Consider the following 21,675-nt stretch of genomic DNA (forward strand, 5'->3'; position numbering starts at 1 on the left):
TCTGAATTAGTACTGAAATGGATTTTTGGTAGAGAACACTATCATTAAGGTGCTGTGTGATTCTCAAGATAAATCCAATTGCATTATGCTAGTGAATAGTAAATAGATTTGCTGAAATGTTGTGACTTAATATAGGTGCTATTTTGAATTAGCACTTGAAAAAATTCATATGATTTAGAATGATGTTATTTTGTTGGTTGTATTCAGTTTGAAATTTGAAAGGGAACAAGAAAAAATTAAATTATTACTTGAATTTCAGAGCATTACAAATCTCACATCTTTTAGCCTTTTGAATAATGCTTAATTAACTCATGCAAAAATTTCCACGTAAATGAATCATACTTTAACAATTTTTAAATATGTGTCAAATTATTTAATTTTAAATAGGTAATTGAATATTTTCTTATTAATAACTGGCCATGAATAAGCCTCTTCACATGCAGATTATTTAGCTTCATTTTTTTTAGCTTTTTTAGCTTATTTAGCTTCATTTTCATATTTAGCTGTGGATTATTTAGCTTCATTTCCCATCTGATTTGAAATATAAATCCTAGGGACTTAGTTCTTTTTAAGCCTCTAATAGCAGTGTTAAAGGATGGTATAACTACAGCTAACCACTAAGGAAATTGCACTAATAACTTGACAAGTTCATACTTCTGATACCAGTATGCCAAATGGAATATGGGGCATACAGAAAATGTATTTTGTTTAATATTTCAAAGTAGACAATTGTTAATTGCTAAACATTATTTTCTGATTCTATTATTTCTAAAACAGAAATTTCATTAAAAAATTTCCAGAAGGAAGCTAGCTCTAACTTTAAACTATGCTCATTACAATTTAGAGCTTCTTTGCTATAAAAAGGTAGCATGAATAATGTACCCTAACAAGCCACAGAAATGAAGATCAATCAAACTATTTTAAAATTAGTATTTTTTCTATTAAAACATTGTTTAATTTGAGATATTTGTAATAGCATCTAAGATTCATTAAGGCTTGTTATGAGAGATGTTTTTCATAAATTAATTGACATTTTAGCTAATTCAAAAAAAGGAAATGTTGATACTTGATAAAAGTTGACTATCTAATTTATGTAAATTGTACATGTTCCAAATAAAAGGTATAATATTCTAATAATATATTTCTAAAAAAGGAGGGAGGAAAGCATATGTTAAACGACAATACCCAGATTGCTCTTTTTGTCCATATCCCTTTCTGAACTTCCTTCAATTCTCTTCTCTGAATTTTTTAAATGTTTAATTCATTCATTTATTCTTTTTTTTCTCCCAGCTGACTGTGAATAGAATCCCCAGGTTCTCCTACAATGCATCCACACATGCCATATTAGGAAGTCATTTAAAGTGCAATGTTAAATAATATTGGTAATAATGGGTATCCTTGTTTTGCACATGATCTTATTGGGAAGGCTTCTATCTTATCCCCATTATAGATAGTGCTCACTTTTGTTTGTAGATAGATACTGCTTATCATTTTAAGAAAAGCTCCATTAAATTAGTATTTTTAATAGGCATGAATATTATATTTTGTCAAAAGTTTTTTTTTTGCATCTGCTGAGATAATCATATTATTTTGTTATTTTTCTTATTGATACAGTCAATTATGCTGATAGTTTTCCTAATATTGAACTAACCCTTCATTCCTGGTATAAATCTCACCTGATCATAGTGTTTGATCTTTGTGATATGTTACTGTAATCTCCTTGCTAGTATTATATTTTAAAAATTTCCATCAATCTTCATTAGGGAAATTGGTCTACAATTTCCCCTCTCTTTTGTGTATCTTTCTGATATAGGTGTCAACACCATATTTGTATTGTAAAAGAAATTTGGTAGGACTCCTTTTTTGCTTATTTTTCCAACCAAATAGTTTATATAATATTGGAATTCTTTAAATGTTTGGTAGAATTTATTTGTGAACCATCTGGTCATGGAGATTTTTTCTGGGGAGCTCATGGATGGCTTATTTGATTTATTTGTCTAGAATGGAATCATTTAAATATTCTATTTCTTCTTTTAATCTGGGCAATTTCTATTTTTGTAAATATTCACTTACATTGTCAGATTGAATGGATAAATAATCAGGTAAAATATCTCCTAATAATTGCTTTAATTTCCTTTTCTTTGGTGGTAAATTCACCCTTTTAATTCTTGATACTATTAATTTGGTTTTCTTATTTCTTTTTTTAAGTCAAATTAATCAGTGGTTTATCTATTTTGTTGCCCACCACCCCCAAACCAGCTTCTAGTTTTATTTATTAGTTCAATGGTTTTCTTACTTTCAATTTTATTAATCTCTCCTTTTGTTTTTAAGATTTCCAATTTGGTGTTTAATTGGGTACTTTTAATTTGTTTTTGTTTTTTATAGTTTATTTCTAATTATATGCTAAATTCATTGATCTATTCTTTATTTTATTGATGAGAGGATTTAATTATAAATTTTCCTTCATGAACTGTTTAGGCTACATCTCATAAATTTTGGCACGTTGTCTCATTGTTGTCATTCTCTTTAATAAAATATTTTATTGGTACTATGAATTGGTTTTTGACTCATTCATTTCTTAGGAACAGATTTTTTTAGTTCCTAATTATTTTTTATCTGTTTCACAACTCTTTATCAAATATAATTTTTGTTGCATTGTGACCTAAAAGATGTTAACTATTTCTACTTTTCTATATTTTGTTGTGAAGTTTCTATACCCTGGTATGAAGACAATTTTTGTGTAGGTGCCATGTATTACTGAGAAAAATGTTTATTTGTTTCTATTCCCATTCAATGTTCTCCAGAGGTCTAGCATAGATAATCTTTTAAAAAGTCTATTCATCACCTTAATTCCTTTACAAAAAAGGAAGTGGGGAAAGAGAAAGAATGAGGTCAACAATGAACTCAGTCCAAAATGGAGCTCATTGTCTTTCCCCTCAAACATTCATATTTTCCTAGTTTTCTTACTATTGTCAAAGGCACCACCATCCTCCCTATTACTCATATTGGAAATTCAAGTGTCATTACTCACACTTTAGCATTGCAGAGGATAAGAAAAGACTTTCTGAAGAAGCTGAGATTTGAGAAGACTTGAAGGAACCTAGGAAAGCCTTCCTTTTAAAGAAAACTATGAAAACCAAGAATAGAAGATTTGGAGGGAAAGAATAGTCAGTAAAAGTGCATAGAGTTAGATGGTGGAGTATCTAGTGCCAAGGAAGCCAGTGTCACTAAATTCCAGAATATGTGGGGGTGAAAAGGTTTAAGAAGCTTTTTTTTTAAACCTTTACCTTCTGTCTTAGAATCAATACTGTGTATTGGTTCCAAGGCAGAAGAGTGGTAAGGGATAGGCAATGGAGGTTAAGTGACTCACCCAGGGTCACACAGCTGGGAAGTGTCTTAGGCCAGATTTGAACTTAGGACCTCCCATCTATAGGTCTGGCTCTCAATTCACTGAGCCACCCAACTGCTCCCTTAAGAAGTTTTTAAAGAAAAAGGGCTATGAAAAGCTTTAAAAGCCAAAAAGAGGATTTGGAATCTTTGATCTTGGAAGTAATAGTTTCACCACTCAAATTCAATCATTTGTCAAGTCTTGCCTATATAACATCACTCATACACACTACCTCCTTTCCTCTGTCACTGCCACCACTGCAGGTCCTCATCTCCTCATCCTAGGCTATTGCAGTGGAATATTGACTGATCTCATTGCTTTAAGTCTTTCCCCATTCCAATCTATTATCTACTCAGTCATGAAATTGATGTTTCTAAAGCATGGATCTTGCAATATCATTCCCCCACTCTGTCCTATTGAATAAACTCCAGAGGTTCACTATACTTCCAGGATCAAATATAATATCTTTTGTTTGAATTTCAAAATAATTTATAGGTTTTCTATATTTCAAATCTCCTTAAACTTTACCCTCTACATACTCTGGGATCCAGTGACACTGGCTTGTTTGATTTTTCTTGGCACTAGACACTCCATCTCCCAACTCTAGGTCATTTTTACTGGCTGCCCACCATACTTGGAATTCTCTCTCTCCATATTTTCTATTCTTGGTTTTCTTGGCTTCCTTCAAGTCTCCTCTCAAAACTCACTGTCTATAAAAAGCCTTTTCTTATCCCCTTCATTCTAGTGCCTTTCTCTTAAGATTATCTGCAATTTATGTTGTAATCTTGTATATATCTTCATTGTACATAGTTATTCACATATTTTCTCCCTCATTAGACTGTGAGCTCCTCAGGAGTAGCAATTTTTTCTTGTCTTCTGCCTTTCTTTGATTCCCTAGCTCTTAGCACAGAATAATTAATTGTGCAATTTTAGAAATCAGTAATGGAAGTGATCTTCTTCTCCTGTCCTGCCCTTTTTCTTCACCTAGCCTAGACCCTAGATCTTGATTATTATAAAAATCTCCTTTTTACGATTCTCTCTCTGAAGTTCACATTGGTTTTACATTTGACTATTCCTTCCCCTGCTTTTTTCTTCATTAATTCGTGTTTTTTAAGGATCAATTGCTTCTGTGAATAGGTCAGTTAAGAACTGTTGGCACTGAATAGCTAATACTTCTCTTTTAATTTTCTGTTTTAAAATTTTTCTTGTATTTGATCAGGGACCCTTAGTGAAATAATTGAAATCAAGGTAAACTGAGACACAAGTCCCAAGCACAGTCAATTCATTGACAAGGCAGGAATTTACCAATAAACAGAGTCTCAGCCTCCTCTGCAAACTAAGACCCTCAAATAGGCTTGTGTCCTTTTTTTATAGACAAAAATAGGAGCATAGAAAAATAAAAGGCAGTACCAGAGATGGGGAAAATAGTATGATTAGTCATTAGTGTGAGGAACAATATAATTGGCTGAAAAATGAAAATGAGGAGTTAGCAACAACTCCTTCCATCATGTTTCTAAGAAGCTTTCATTGTTTGAGTCCACCTTCAAGAACCATTTAGTTATAGTGGACTAGACTATCTTGGATAACAGATCAGACTCCCTGGCATTCTCTTGAATCATTCAAGGAAAACAGATTTCTTTGACACAAAAACAGAACAGTAATCAGCAGAGGATCTGAACTTCTAAACTTAGCTCAGAGACAATGAGTGATTTAAAGGAAAAATGAATTTCCAAACAACTCAGAAAAATGAAACATGACTTTGGCAGTTACAAAAATGTCAGCAGTAATACAGATTGGAATCAATAATAGAAGAAATTTGATTTTCCAAATTTTCAGAATATATAGTTATAGTGTAAATCCCATTTCAGACATTGAATTTGTACCACATGTGACCTATTCATAGATTGTAAAGGACTGGAAACCAGGAATGACCCATTCCTGACTTATAAAATAAATAAAAGGCAATATTTACACTTTTTTACTGCTTTAGGATGAAAAGTTCATTAATAAAACTGAGAGAATTATAGAACGTTGGCCAATGCATAAAGGCAACAGACACCATATATCTGAAAGAATTAGTCATTCTCCTATATCCAGTACAAAAAACCAAACTAACCTCTTCTATAGTAAGTTGAGAAAGTCATCTAAGGTGATTGAGAAGAGAGTTAGTTAGGAAGGGACAACTCAGTAGGGAATAATTTTGTCTACTTTTTCTTGTATTGTGGTAGCAAGGTAATTTTGTCTTTTTCTCATACTCATCAGCAATAGTGTGTTTTATAGTAAGTTATACAATTTTCCTAATAGGAGATGCAATGTCCAACAGAAAGAACCAGAAATCCCACTTATGTGGTTGAGGTGAGCTTTGAAAAAAAGAAGGCCCAGAAACCCATTGGAATGGCTTGTTCAAGAAAGATACTTCATGCAAAGGAAGTACTATGAGTGCAGTGATGGAGGTGTGAGTTGCCTTCATTGACATAATTGATAATCCTCCAACCCATTGATGAATTAGTGGATTATAATGATTACTTGTAGTTATTAATTCATATACACTGGATTAAAAAATAAGCTCTATTAGTATTTTGTTTTGTTTCTTTTATCACCATATTTATCCCAAGTATCCTTCCTCTCCCCCTCCTAGAAGACCAACCAACCTTTATGAAATAATAATAATAATTTTAGAGGGAAAAATGAGTACAATTGATATATTGAAAAAGTCCAAAAACATGTGCAATGTGTGACACCTGTGAACCTCCTACCTCCATGAAGTGGTAGATGGGGGGTGGGGGATCTTCCCCTATCTCTTCATTCAAGTCCTACATGATCTTTATCATTTCATTACATTTACTTTGGATTTTTGGTGACTCTTTGTTCTTCCTATTTCTATCACTGTAGTTACTGTATATATTGTTTTGTTGGCTCTACTTACTTCTCTCTGCATCAGTTCATACAGATAGATCTTTCCATGCTTCTTTTTCTTTATGTAGAATATTTTTTGATGGTTACATGATTCATGATTTCACACACACACACATACACACACACACTCTCTCTCTCTTTCTCTCTCTCTCTCTTTCTCTCTCTCTCTCTCTCTCTCTCTTTCTCTCTCTCTCTCTCTCTCTCTTTCCTCCCTGCTCCTGAAACTGATAAGCAATTCCACTGGGTTATACATGTATCATTGTTCAAAACCTATTTCCATGTTATTCATATTTGTAGTAGAGCGATTCTTTAACAACAAAACCCCAATCATATCCATATAGAGCTATGTGATTAATTGTATGCTTTTCTTCTGCATTTCTGCTCCCACAGTTCTTTCTCTGGATGTGGTTAGGATCTTTCTCATAAGTTTCTCTGCAATTGTCCTGGATAATTGTATTGCTGCTAGTAGAGAAATCAGTTGCATTCGATTGCACACAAATCATTTTTTATAGGATGATAATATTCCATTATATTTATGCATCACGATTTGTTGAAGAATTTTCCAATTAATGTATATCTAACTTGTTTCTAATTCTTATTTATTACAAAGTATTGCTATAAATATTTTGTAGTATATTAGGGACTTTCTTCTTATCGATAGCTTCCTTGGAATTTAAACTCAGTAATGAAGTCTCATTTAAAAAGTATGGATATTTTTGCCACTCTATTTGCATAATTCCAAATTGGCTTTCCAAAATGATTGTACCATTTAATAGTTCAACCAACAATATATTAGTATGTCTATGTTTCCACAACACCTCCAACATTGACTGTTGCCATTTGAAGCGGTGAGTTAGGCTCCCCCCCCCCCCAATTTGCAGGTTGTAGCATTGGAGATTGAACATTGCATTTTATTTAAATTTTACTTAAATAGAGTAACTTCTCAAATAAATACAGTTTCAGAATGTTTGTAGGTCACAGTAGTGATCCTTTAGTAGTGATTAATACATAGCATATTGCAAGGGTAAATAGTGAGGTTTCCCCCTTTATAACGAGAGTGCTAACTGTTCAGTAGCATTGAAAGAGGGAAATTAAGGGGAAAAAAAAGGAATTGCTCCAACCCAAACAATAGAAGTAGTTTCCTCAGTTACACTGGCACTGCTCTAAGTAAAAGCCAAATTCAGTTATGACTAAAATAACCCTGCTAAGGTTATACAAATCTCTTCATGAATGACTAGTTTTTCAAAGAGATATGACATATTACATGGAAAAGAATAATGAATGTGTCTTATGAATAAACATAATAGTGTATTTGAAGTGTAATTACTCAAGTTGCTGAATGACTTGGGTCATGTGCTATTATGGAATACAGCGGATTATTTATGAGATAAGGTAGCAATTTTTAAAATTACTTTTTATAATATTACTGTTTTTTATTTTATTGGCATGGTCTTACTTTAAGCACTGCATATTCCTCCTTTTATTTGAGTTGTGCTTTATTTCTTTAAGAAACACTTTAAAAGTGAATTTTTATAAGTATTTTGAGTGCTTTGGTAGATTGATCCATAAATATTGTGTAGATATTTGGAATGGGATTTCCTTTTTATTACTTCTTCTGTAAATGTCAGAGATATCCAAGATCCCTTCCAAATTAAAAACTTTGCAATTATTTGAAAATGAACTTTTAGCTAAAGTTAAATTAAATCTCTTCTCTTATTATATACTTTTAGACCAATAGTTTGGCAGTTTTAAAGCAGGTCCATTCTTTTGACTAATAATAAAAGTAATAATAATAACTCATAATTGTGCACATATATGTAGAAAATGGAATATTATAGTGAGATAACTCATTTGATTTACAACAACTCTGTTAAGTTAGTTCATCTTTTTGATGATATTTTATCATTAGAGAAATACATAATTTCCCAGATGTCATGAGCTGGTGAGTAAAATAGAAGAGACTCAAATCCAGGGCTTCTAAGTTATTGCTTATTCCATTAAAAACCCATAGCAGAAGTGTGAGTTATAAGGTGGCAGGATGTGATTACCAATCTCAGCATATTCATTACATATTGATAGAGATAAAATTTCTTGATTTCATTCAAGAGGATCATGAGCAGGCCCTTGAGAGTTCAAGCACTACTGAGCTAGCATAAACATTGTTATCCTATTTTTTACTTATGTAGTTATGAACCTAAGGATAGGAGTATGCAGGAGTATGAAAGAAGCCCAAAAGAAGTTAGAAAAGAAAATATTTGTAAATTGGGTTTAACTTTTGTTGACTTGTGAATATAGATTTATAATCAGAAGGATGCTCAGAAATTATGTAGTCAAACAAGAGTGCTGGAAAGATAATCTAACCCCTTCATTTTTCAGTTGAGAAAACTCATGCATTAGAGAGGAGATATAACTTGAATAAGGGTTTTAGACATTCCAACTCTTCTTTTATACTTTATTAGTGTAGGAAGGTAGCATTTTTATTTGTACATGCCAATAGTGCCAAAATAGCGATATAGATATAGATATATATGAATGAAAGAATGTGGACTAGTAGGGTGAACTACAGTGATATTGTATCTTTAGATTTAACACTTACTGGCCCACATTAATTTAATTCATAATACAAGGAAAAATATCTAATTCAGTGTCAAATAATTGTCTGAAACAAAATAATGCTCTCTTTACTCAAGCAAGAACCTTGAAAAGAAAGGCAATTTTTACCTAGGGACACTGTCTGAATTTTGTTGTCTGTATGTGATGACTATGATTAAAGAACTGATGGCTTGCTCTTATCAGGGGGAGGTTTTCTAGCCACTGTACCCTAGCAGACCATAGCTGAGATGACCAGTAGTTGGTCCTAGAGAGATGAAACCTAAAAGCTGGCAGCAGAGAGCCAGCATGAAACCAATGAATCAATACCCAGCAGAAACTATCATTCCCCAAAGCCACGAAAAGTCCATTGCTGGATCAATACCTTGTAGTCACCAGCAGTAACCACAAAGCCAACAGGGAGGGATACCATACTCATCAAGATGCAGACCCATGGAGATGAGCATCATGACATCACCAGAGGGTGTCATGAATTGTCCTATATTTTTGCTTGGTAATCTCATCAGCTCCCATCAATTGAATTATGGGATCCTACCCCAAACTCTCCACAAACCTTCAATCCTGAATTTCTAAATGCCTTTCAGATACCTCAAACTGGATATCTTCAACTCAGTATGTCCCAAACTAAACTCATTATCTTTCCCCATAATCCTGCCCCCAACTCCACCTTCTACCTTCCATATCCAGTAGAAGACAAAACTACCTCAGACTCAACCTAGGAATCATCCTGGACTTCTCACTACCTCTTTCTTTCCACCCCACTAACCCATATCCAATCTGTTACCAAGATCTGTTGATTTCACTTCTAACAGATACCCTTCAAATATGCTTTCTTCTTTCCTCTGACATTGCCACTACTATAATAAAAGCCCACATCACCTGGCATCGGGACTATTACAATAGCCTGATGGTAGGTCTGCTTGCTTCAAGTCTCTCCCTCTTCCAATCCATCCTCCATTCATTCACTGAAGTGATTTTCCCAGAACACAAGTCACTCAAAAAACTCCAGGAGCTCCCTAAAATGCCAGGCAGTGAAGAATAGCACCAGCAATATCAGGGATATAGCATAGATGATGGTACCCCCAGCAATCACAAATTTATTCTCCCATGGGAGGCACTGATGCTCCACAAGAATAACTCCTGCAGCATCCTGGACACATAGTGATGGCACTTTTGATGTGGTCAACAATCCTTCATCTTTGATCAGGATAATCTGTAGTGAGGTGGTTGAGCCATCATAAGTCTCTTGTATGCATCCTGTCCCAGGACCTAACCTGATACCGAGCTTCTCCCAATATCTCTTTTATTTATTTATTGAGTCATCCAACAAAACTTCCAGATCTTAAAAGCCAAGTCACACGAGAGAAGTAATACAAAACCTTTATTCCCTTGGGCTCCAGGATGTCCCACTCTTCCTTGTAAATAAGCACTCTTCCTTAACCTCATTCAGGGACAAAGAATTATCAACAAGTGAGTTAGGGGGTCCCCCTCATTCAAAGTAAGTACAAATTGGACTGGAAAGACTTTTCTGGATCTCCATTCCCCAGGGTATTCCCTGGTTGCTAAAGTATACTTGAGTATTGCCTCTTTAACAGTTTGTGGACCTGGGTCTTTACAGGTAGAGATCCACTGAGCTGGTGGAGGATGTGGGGTTTTAGGATCTCTAGCTCAATCACTACCTGTTTGTGAAGGGCACTAACACTGGAGGGACTGTGGGGAAAACTTTATTGCATTTTTTGAATCTCACCCTGCACGGGAAAAGACCAGACTTGTCTAGACCAGACTTCTTTATTGCTTAACTTAGGACGTGCAGGACGTGCTGACTCCAGAGACCTTCCAGGTCTAACCCAGCATGCCTCACTTCCGTGTAGAGGTTGTGCCTCTGATTGAAAGTACCTCTCTTATTACATGTAAGGGCCAATTCCCCTGGCTTCCTTGTTTCCAAACTCTGACCCTGTATAACGAATAACTCAGGGAAGCTCAGCAAATCTGGCCACTTCATTTGGCTCTCCCCACTGCCAATGACTTAAGATTCTTTCTTAAACTACTGTTTGTTCAGTAGCGACTACGGCTTGTTATAGGCTAGCCATTGCTTTTTGGAAGTGTGAGTAGATGATGTGGGAAACTTGGAACTCCAAGAGCTCAATAATTGTTTGTACTAACCACCTCTTGGTACCTGCAAAGGGGTCCACTTAGACTAATATTGATGGGTATCACCAAGGCTAAACAGGAGAAATGGCTGGATAGCCTGCTTTGTTTCTTCTAAAGCTGTAGTCTGTTCTGGGTCCCATTCAAAAGAGGCACAAAAGAGGAGTGACTTGATAAAGGAATACAGTTTTGGGTCAACATAACGAAAACAATATGATTATACTAATAACTGTTGAAAAGACTTTTAACAAACTCATTATTCATTTCTCTTTAAACTTTAGAAACATGGGGAAAATGGATTCTATTCAACATAGTAAATGGTATTTATTTCAATCCCAAAGCAAACATTACATTTAATAGAGAAAAGATAGAATATTTTCCAATAAAATTAAGGGTAAATTAAGGATGTCCATTATTGCTATTATTATTTAACATAGTTCCAGGAAAGCAGCTAGAGCAATATGAAAGAAACTGTAGAAATAAACACATGCAAAGAGGACACAAAATTACTGCTTATTGTGATAGAATTGAGAGAAAAAAGAGGATAATTTTTAAAAAAATTGATGCATAGAAGAGAAAAGAAAGATTCAAAGGAAATTCTGGCTTATTTTTAAAGTAATCTGTAGAATTTATTACATACTTTTTAAAAAAGCAAGTCATATACAACAAAATTCAAAGTATTATTAATACATTCACATTTTGTGTTCTGCTATGTACAGAAATGCTCTTTTTATATATAGATTCAAAATTTTTAAAATTAAAATAAAAAAGGTGTTTTGTGGTTTTTGTTAAATATAAAGAGATCTGTAGTCAGTGATTATATTTCTCTAAAGAAAGTTGTAAGTTAAAAATATTAATTGAAATAATTAACAACTTTAGCAAAGTAGCAAGATATAAAGGTATAAAAACCATCAATACTGTGTTACCAATAAAATCCAATAGGACTTGGTAAGCGGGAGGAAAGAAATTCCATTCATAATAATAATTATTTTTTAAGAACCCTTACCTTCTGTCTTGGAATCAATACTAGGCATTGATTCCAAGGCAGAAGAGTGGTAAGGGCTGGGCAATGGGGGTTAAGTGTCTTGCCCAGGATCACACAGCTGGGAAGTGTCTGAAACCACATTTGAACCCAAGACCTCCCATCTCTTGGCCTGGCTCTCAATCCACTGAGCTACCCAGATGCCCCCTCCATTTATAATTATTAAAGAATATAGATAATTTCTGGGAGTTCACTTGCCATAAGACATATAGATATTAAATGAATATAACTATGAAATTCCTTTACAAGAATTTTTAAAGTCTTAACTGATTGGAGAGGAATAAATTTCTCACAGTTGAGCTGTGCTAATATAATAAAATGACAAAATGACTTGATTTAATTTACAAATTAAATTCTATATGTTTTTAAATTTAAATGTTATCTTTTCAATTAGCATTTTTATTTTTTCCTCCCATCTCCATCCACCAATAAAGTAAAAACAATGCTCTTATAATGAACATGCCTTGTCAAATGAAAATTCTTATGCTGTGCATGTCCAAAAAAAATAATCACAATCCTTTACTGTTTAATCATTTTAGATTAGATACAGTGCCAGGCTCTTCAAACTATTAAGGAAATATTTTATAAATTTTTGTCAAAATTATAATAAAACTTCACTTGGAGGAATAAAAGAAACAAAAACAAAAATATCAAGGGAAATAATGAAAAGAAGTGGGAAGTCAGAGAGCCTTGCAGTATTACAAAGCATGCCACAAAAAATGTATGGTACTTGATTAAAAAATAGAAAAGTTGATTGTGGAAAATATTAGGTATAGAGGATCTAAAAGTAAATGAACATAACAACATAGTGTCTGATAAACCTAAGAATATTATTGGTTGAGTTAAAGAGTCACTTTTCGAGTTAAAGACTCATTTCTTTGATGATGCTGAAAAAAATCTCAAAAGTAGTCTTGGAGAAATTACATTTAGACCAATGATTCATAACATATGCCACAATAAACTCAGTATATATACCTGACATGGAGAGCTATGTGGTATAGTGGGTAGAGTGCTGGGCCCAGAGTCAGGAAGAAATGAGTTCAAATCCAGTCTCAGACACTTACTGGCTGTGTGGCCCTAGGCAAGTCACTTAAACCTGATTGCCTCAGTCTCCTCCTCTGTAAAATGAGCTAGAGAATAAAAGGCCAAACCATCCCAGTATCTTTGCCCAAATGGAGGCACAAAGAGTAAGACATGACTGGAAAATACCTGACATAAACATAAAGGTCATATCCTAAACAAATGAGTGACCAAAGAGATACCTTTGTTACCTATAGATAGGAGAGGAGTATTTATTACTAAACAAAGTATGGAAAGAGTCACAAGAGAAGAAATGGAAGTAAGATTTAGAAAGGAAATAGCTTGGGAAAATATTTTTTCCATAAAATAAGTTTATTTTTATAAAAAAATCTGAGATCTAAGAATATAGAGGATATTGAAATAACTGAGCTTCTAACCAAGCTTCCAACCAATAACAGCTTTTCTGCATGCAGTTGCATTTGTGAAAGGAGGCATGAAACCTAATTGGTGGAAAGAATGCTGAACATGACATGATACTGAATAACTGTGAAAAGAGTGCCATTAGTTCCAGAGGTTTTGGGGAGAGAGATGTATCTGGTTCAACATTCTTTAGGAGAGAGCCCTGTGAAAAGACTTGAGGCTACAGACATGTAGGAGAAACATTAGCAATCCCTGTTCTCCATATTACCTCCCTAGAGACTTTAAGACTTTCTTCTGGGGTGAAATCTTGGGCAATATCCAGGTTTTTCTCTTTTTTCTCGTTTTAGCTGAGATCTCATCTAATTTCCTTCCCCTCCTCCAAACCCCCTCAAATATCCGACACACAATTCTACTGACTTTTACATGTGTCTTTGGTCAAGACCTAATTTCCATATTATTGATATTTGCACTAGGGTGATCATTTAGGGTTTATAACTCCAATCACATCCCAATTGACACATGTGATCAGGCAGTTGTTTTTTCTTCTGTGTTTCTACTCTCACGGATTTTCTTCTGAATGTGGATAGTGTTCTTTCTTATATGTCCCTCCAAATAATTCTGGATCACTGCATTGCTGCTAGAAGAAAAGTCCATTACATTTGATTGTGCCACAATGTATGAGTCTTTGTGTACAATGTTCTCCTGGTTCTGCTCCTCTCACTTTGCATCAATTCCTGGAGGTTGTTCCAGTTCCCATGGAATTCCTCCAGTTCATTATTCCTTTGAGTACAATAGTATTCCATCACCAATAGATACCACAATTTGTTCAGCCATTCCCCGTCCAGAAGGCATCCTCATTTTCCAATTTTTCTGCCACCACAAAGAGCACAGCTATGAATATTCTTGCATAGGTCTTTTTTCCTTATTATCTTTTTGGGGGTACAAGCCCAGTAGTGCTATGGCTGGATCAAAGGGTAGGCAGACTTTTAGTGCTCTTTGGACATAGTTCCAAATTGCCATCCAGAATGATTGGATCAACTCACAAATCCACCAGCAGTGCATTAATTGACACATAATTTAGGCAAAACTATATAATTCTCTGCTATATCCTCTTTATCTTTTCTATGTGGAAATGCTCATGTTTTGGGTGACTTTAAACCTGATAAATTATTTTTGAAGACTTGACAATATATTTGGGCTCTTAGCTGTGCTTGTAATTTTTTGGATTTCAACACAAATATCTCAACTATATGGTCATATTAAACCTATTTCAGCTCCTGGGTCCTCCTCATCCTGAAATAACTATTATTATCTCCTGTAGTCTTTTCACCCTGGAGCATCTTTCAGCTCTGTTTCTGACTTTCTAGTCTTCAACAACACATCTCTGTGATGGGTATCTTCACACCTTATTTATTTCCCATTCCCTCTACTTTCCAAGTTCCTTTTGTGTGCTATGTTACTCCATTAGAATGTAAGCTCCTTGAAGACAAGAACTTTCTTTTTGTTTTTATTTATATCTCTAGCATTTATTGTTTTTCATCCTTTGTTTTCAAAGAGGAGCAATGACATTATGGGATGAGGTCTTGATTTGTGTATGAATTGGAATTTAATGAGGCAGAAGTACACAAAATCTTCTGTGATGTCCTTGGCATCTTCCATGTCTGGGACCAAGCTCTGTGCAGCCTAATGAGTCAACTTCAGCTGAGTCAGGTCCATTGGAACAAATTGTTCTCCTCTGTCCTTTCCAAAGGAGGAAATCTTCACCTGCTTGGGGTAGACATCTCCCTAACTCATTGTCAGTTTTGAGGTCTGTCAGTTACCCTCAACCTCATTTAGTCTACCTGCTGAGATGGTCTTACCAGAATAGGACCACTGTACATGCTATAGCTTTTTGAAGCTACAGGTGAGAACTAGGTGACAGGTGGACACTGATGGTGGATGAGCAGCCCTGAAAAGGGCTTGGCAAGTATTGATGTCAGAGGTGCTAGTCCTCTCTGAACACCCCATACACTCCAAAATTAATTAAAAGATTACAGAATGGGGAAAGGCATTTGCCAAAATGCAATGAGATAAAGATCCCCAAAACATGTCCCAAAATAACCAGACTTTGAGTGGGCTATATAAAAAATACACATGCTCCCATAAAACATATATCAAAGGATATACAGATACTAACCAAAGAAGAGATGCAAACTCTTAAAAGCCACATAAAAAGAAGCTATTCCCAAAGAGATAGTTAAATAATAACAATTTTGAAATATTAACATAGTGCCCCTATAACTACAAAAAATGATCAAATATGATAAAATTCAATGATGGTGAAGCCATGAAGAAAAAAGGCTTTCTAAATAAAGAATGTAGTGTTTGACATAAAATAAGTGATTAATAAATGTTTGTTACTTTGCCTTGCCTCTATGCAACTGTCTTGTGTTTGCTTAAATCATAATCTAAAAGTGTGTATATAAATATAAATATATATATATATATATATATAAGTTTTAAAATTCATCCAGTTTTACTCCTTACTTGCTATTGGAATCTTCTAAAAATCTCTGATATATAATCTTGTTAAAAAGAAAAATATTAAATGTTTTCTCTCAGTCTTTCTGCAAATGCCTTCAAAAGAGATATAGACCAGGGTAGACTATAAGTACTTTGCAACTAGGAATTGTTTAATTCTTTGTACTTATATCCCCATAGCCTAGCACAGTGGCTAGCATATGGCAAGTACTATCAAAATTACTATTATTAATTATCGTCTAGGTGGTGTGATGGATAGAGTCCTGGATTTGGAATTACAAAGACCTGAGTTTAAATGCTGCCTCCAACACTTACTAGCCATCTGGATCTGCCACTTAAGCTCCATTTGCTCATTTCCAGACGGGAAGTTATAATAGCACCTACCTTTTAAGGTTGATATGAAGATCAAATGAAAGTTTACATATATTTTGCACCTACCTTTAAAGTAGTATTTTAGAAACCATAAAATGACATATAAATACTAGCTATTATTGTTATCCTTATAATCATTGTCATTATTATTATTTTTTAAACATTATTTTATTTGGTCATTTTCACACATTATTCATTGGAAACAAAGATAATTTTCTTTTCCTTCCCACTCCCACCAACCCTCCCATAGCTGATGCACAATTTCACTGGGTATCACATGTGTCCTTGATTCGAACCCATTTTGATGTTGTTGGTATTTGCATTAGAGTGTCATTTAGAGTCTCTCCTCAGTCATGTCTCCTCACCCCTGTAGTCAAGCAGTTGCTATTCTTCAGTGTTTTTACTCCCTCGATTTGTCCTCTGCTTGGGGCTAGTGTTTTTTCTTCTAGATCCCTGCAGAATGTTCAGGGACATTGTATTGACACTAATGGAGAAGTCCATTACGTTCGATTGTACCACAGTGTTTCAGTCTCTGTGTACAATGTTTTCCTGGTTCTGCTCCTTTCGCTCTGCATCACTTCCTGGAGGTTGGTCCAGTCTCCATGGAATTCCTCCACTTTATTATTCCTCTTGGCACAATAGTATTCCATCACCAACATAGACCACAATTTGTTCAGCCATTCCCCAATTGAAGGGCATCCCCTCATTTTCCAATTTTTGGCCACCACAAAGAGCGCAGCTATGAATATTCTTGTACAAGTATTTTCCCTTATTATCTCTTTGGGGTACAAACCCAGCAGTGCTATGGCTGGATCAAAGGGCAGTCTTTTATTGCCCTTTGGGCATAGTTTCAAATTGCCCTCCAGAATGGTTGGATCAATTCACAACTCCAACAGCAATGAATTAATGTCCCGACTTTGCCACATCCCCTCTAGCATTCATTACTTTCCTTTGTTGTCATGTTAGCCAATCTGCTAGGTGTGAGGTGATATCTCAGAGTTGTTTTGATTTTCATCTCTCTGATTATAAGAGATTTAGAGCACTTTTTCATGTGCTTATTAAAAGTTTTGGTTTCTTTGGCTGAAAACTGCCTGTTCATGTCCCTTGCTCATTTATCAATTGGAGAATGGTTTGATTTTTTTGTACAATTGATTTAGCTCTTTATACATTTGAGTAATTAGACCTTTGCCTGAGGTTTTTGTTATGAAGATTGTTTCCCAATTCGTTTCTTCCCTTCTCATTTTGGTTACATTGGTTTTGTTTGTACAAAACCTTTTTAATTTGATGTAATCAAAATTGTTTATTTTACATTTTGTGACTCTTTCTATGTCTTGCTTGGTTTTAAAGTCTTTCCCCTTCCCACAGGTCTGACATGTATACTATTCTGTGTTCACCTAATTTGCTTATATTTTCCTTCTTTATGTTCAAGTCATTCACCCATTCTGAGTTTATCTTGGTGTAGGGTGTGAGGTGTTGATCCAAACCTAATCTTTCCCACACTGTCTTCCAGTTTTCCCAGCAGTTTTTGTCAAATAGTGGGTTTTTGTCCCAGAAGCTGGGGTCTTTGGGTTTGTCATATACTGTCTTGCTGAGGTCACTTACCCCAAATCTAGTCCACTGATCCTCCTTTCTGGCTTTTAGCCAGTACCAAATTGTTTTGATGACCATTGCTTTATAATAGAGTTTGAGACCTGGGACTGCAAGGCCACCTTCCTTCGTATTTTTTTTTCCATTATTTCCCTGGATATCCTTGATTCTTTATTCTTCCAAATGAACTTTGTTATGGTTTTTCTAAATCAGTAAAAAAAAATTGGAAGTTCAATGGGCATGGCACTAAATAGATAAATAAGTTTGGGTAGGATGGTCATTTTTATTATATTGGCTCATCCTACCCACGAGCAATTAATGTTTTTCCAATTGCTCAGGTGTAGTTTTAGTTGTGTGGAGAGTGTTTTTTAGCTGTGTTCATATAGTTCCTGTGTTTGTCTCAGGAGATAGATTCCTAAGTATTTTATTTTGTCTAAGGTGATTTTTGAATGGGATTTCTCTTTCTAATTCTTGCTGCTGAGCTGTTGGAAATATATAGAAATGCTGATGACTTATGCGGGTTTATTTTGTATCTTGCAACTTTGCTAAATTTGCTTATTATTTCGACTAGATTTTTGGTTGATTCTCTAGAATTCTTTAAGTAGACCATCATATCATCTGCAAAGAGCAATAACTTAGTCTCCTCCTTGCCTATTTTGATGCCTTAAATTCCTTTATCTTCTCTAATTGCTACTGCTAGTGTTTCTAGTACAATATCAAATAATAGAGGTGATAATGGGCATTCTTGTTTCACTCCTGATCTTATTGGGAATGCATCTAGTTTATCCCAATTGCAGATGATGTTAGTTGATGGCTTTAGATATATACTGTTTATTATTTTTAGGAATGACCCTTCTATTCCTATGCTTTCTAGTATTTTTAATAGGAATGGGTGTTGTATTTTATCAAAGGCTTTTTCTGCATCTATTGAGATAATCATGTGATTTTGATATCCTACCCTAATTCTGACCTTTCTTCTTTAGCTATAACCTTTTAAACCAGTGATTTACTTTAAATCTGTCTCCCTAGTCCTCTCCCTTGATATGTTTCCCTTTCTAGCCCCCTTTTTGTTCCCTTCCCCTCCCCCCTCTCCTTCCCTCCCTTTTTGGTTTCCCTCCCCCCCTACCTGCCTTGGTTTCCCCTTCTCCCTTACCCTGTTGGATAAGATCGAATTCAAGATCCCCATGGATCTAAATGGTCTTCCCTCTCAAAGTTGATTTCACTGATAATAAGGTTTAAGTAAAAACTCTCTTCCTCTCCTTCTTATAGGAGAATTCTTCCCCTCCCCTTCCCATGTGTATCTTTGTGTAAGAAAGATTATTCTATTTAGTTTTTTTTCTATTTCTTTGAGTATATTTAGTACCATTGACAATTCCCCCCTCCCTTTTTCTTTCTCCCCCCCCTTTATCCATATCGTCTTGATGCCCCAAGCCTTCCCTATGCATGATTCTTCTTACTACTCTGATACATACAATTTTTGAGTTACACAAAACATTTTCCCCACATATTAATATATATAAATTGATATAAATGTAGTCCTTATAGAAGAGAGTTTGAATAAAAGAAAAAGATAACATTTTTCTCCTTTTCTCTTTCCTTCATATTTACCTTTTCATGTTTCCCTTGCTCTTTGTGTTTGGATGTCAAACTTTCCACAGAACTCTGGTCTTTTCTTTAAGAATACTTGGAAATCTTCTATTTTGTTGAATGCCCATACTTTCTCCTGGAAGTATATAGTCAGTTTTGATGGACAGCTGATTCTTGGTTGAAGACACAGCTCTCTTGCCTTTCTGAATATCATGTTCCAGGCCTTACGGTCATTCAGGGTGGAAATTGCTAGGTCCTGTGTGACCCTGATTGGTATTCCTTTATATATAAATTGTCTTTTTCTGGTTTCTTGTAAGATTTTTTCTTTTGCTTGGAAGCTTTGGAATTTGGCAATTACATTCCTGGGAGTTGTCTTTTGGGGTTTTAGTGTAGAGGGTGTTCTGTGAACTCTTTCAATGCATATTTTGTCCCCTTGTTCTAGAATCTCCGGGCAGTTTTCTTTGATGATATCTTGTATTATAATGTCAAGATTACTGTTTATTTCTGGCTTTTCTGGTAGGCCAATGATTCTCAGATTGTCTCTCCTTCCTCTGTTTTCCAGGGCTGTCACCTTGTCAGTGAGAAATTTTATATTATCTTCTAATTCTTTGGTCTTTTGACTTTGCTTTATTAATTTTTGCTCTTTTGCAAGATCATTGTCTTCCAGTTGCCTGATTCTGACCTTTAAAGACTGGTTTTCCTTTTCAGTTTGGTCTGACCTGTTTTTTGAGGCTTCGAGCTATTTCTGCATTTGCATATTTTGGTCTCTCAGATTGCTGAGTTCCTTTTGCATTATTTCCCATTTTCCTGCCAGAAAGCTTCCATCTTTTTGATAATTTCCAATTTAAATTCTTCAAGAGCTTTTGGAGAATTTCCATTTCTTTTGGAAGGTTTTGGAGCATTTGTTTGTGTTTCCTCTTCTATTTCCTCTGTATTTTGTATTTTCGCTCCATAAAATGTGTCCAAAGTCACCCCCTTCTACTTGCTTTTCTTGGTGTTTGGGGGCTGTTGCTCCTGTGCACTGTTTGCCATCTCTATTTTTTTTCTCCCCTTTCCAGTCAGTAATCTGAATGAGGAGGGCTGGCTCTCAGTGTATGGGTCTACTGATCTGAGGCTTTAGCCCCAGGAAAATTCTCAGTTTTCTGCAGCTGTGCTGTCTTCCTGGGTGTTTTTAGTTAACTCCCCAGACCTGTGGGTGCCTCTTGCTCACTTCATGGGATCCCTTTGTGCTCTTGTTGATTATAGCGCGCTAGTTCTGGGTGCCCATGATCTAAGTTCCCCTTGCCCGCCTGCCGGAATTTCGGGTTTTACTACTCACAGGAGGGGGTTCTTGGTGGTCTTACTCAGGTCCCCAGACCTAGGGCGGCCCGTTGTTCAGTCCTGGTGTGTCCCTCCCTCACTTGTTGATTCTGGCCAGTGCTGACTTAAACTCTGGCTCTGTCAGCATGGTGGGTGGGGGAAGGGTGGGTCAGCTTTTTGTTCCCTTATATTGTGGAAATGCAAAAGTCCCACCTACCTTCAGTGCTGCGCCTTAGTGTGGGTCGTTTTTTGGGGGGGTCTTTTGAGGTCGTCTGTATCATTGGGTCTGAGGGGAGGAAGCCAGCCGCGTCTACTCTGTAGCCATGCTTACCCAGAAGTCCCTTGTCATTATTATTTCATAGCAAATTTCTAGTTTATAATCATCATAATAGTTCCTGAGAGGCTGCATGATATAGTATAGTGGTAGTCTCTCGGTGACCGAGAATGACAATTGTCTTTGTGCATTATCATCTACTGATGTACCCTCATGTGGCTTTGAAGTCCAAAGACTGAGGTGCAAAGTTTGTGGCATATGGGGCATGGGAAGCCAGTTGTTACGGGAGGTGCGGTTGTGGCTTGGTGTCGGTGTTCACATGCAGCGGCAAGACGTCGACATTATTCATCTTCAAAGGTGGTGGCAGCATGGTTAATGTGGGTTCGCCAGCTGCTTCTGACAGAGGCAGCAAGTTCTAGTTGCTTTGGTGTCATGCCAGCCCACTTCAAGTTTGACTTTAGCTGATCCTTGAATCTTTTCTTTGGTCGACCT

Source organism: Monodelphis domestica, chromosome 5 (genome assembly GCF_027887165.1).
Source record: "Monodelphis domestica isolate mMonDom1 chromosome 5, mMonDom1.pri, whole genome shotgun sequence".
In the NCBI taxonomy this organism is placed as follows: Eukaryota; Metazoa; Chordata; class Mammalia; order Didelphimorphia; family Didelphidae; genus Monodelphis; species Monodelphis domestica.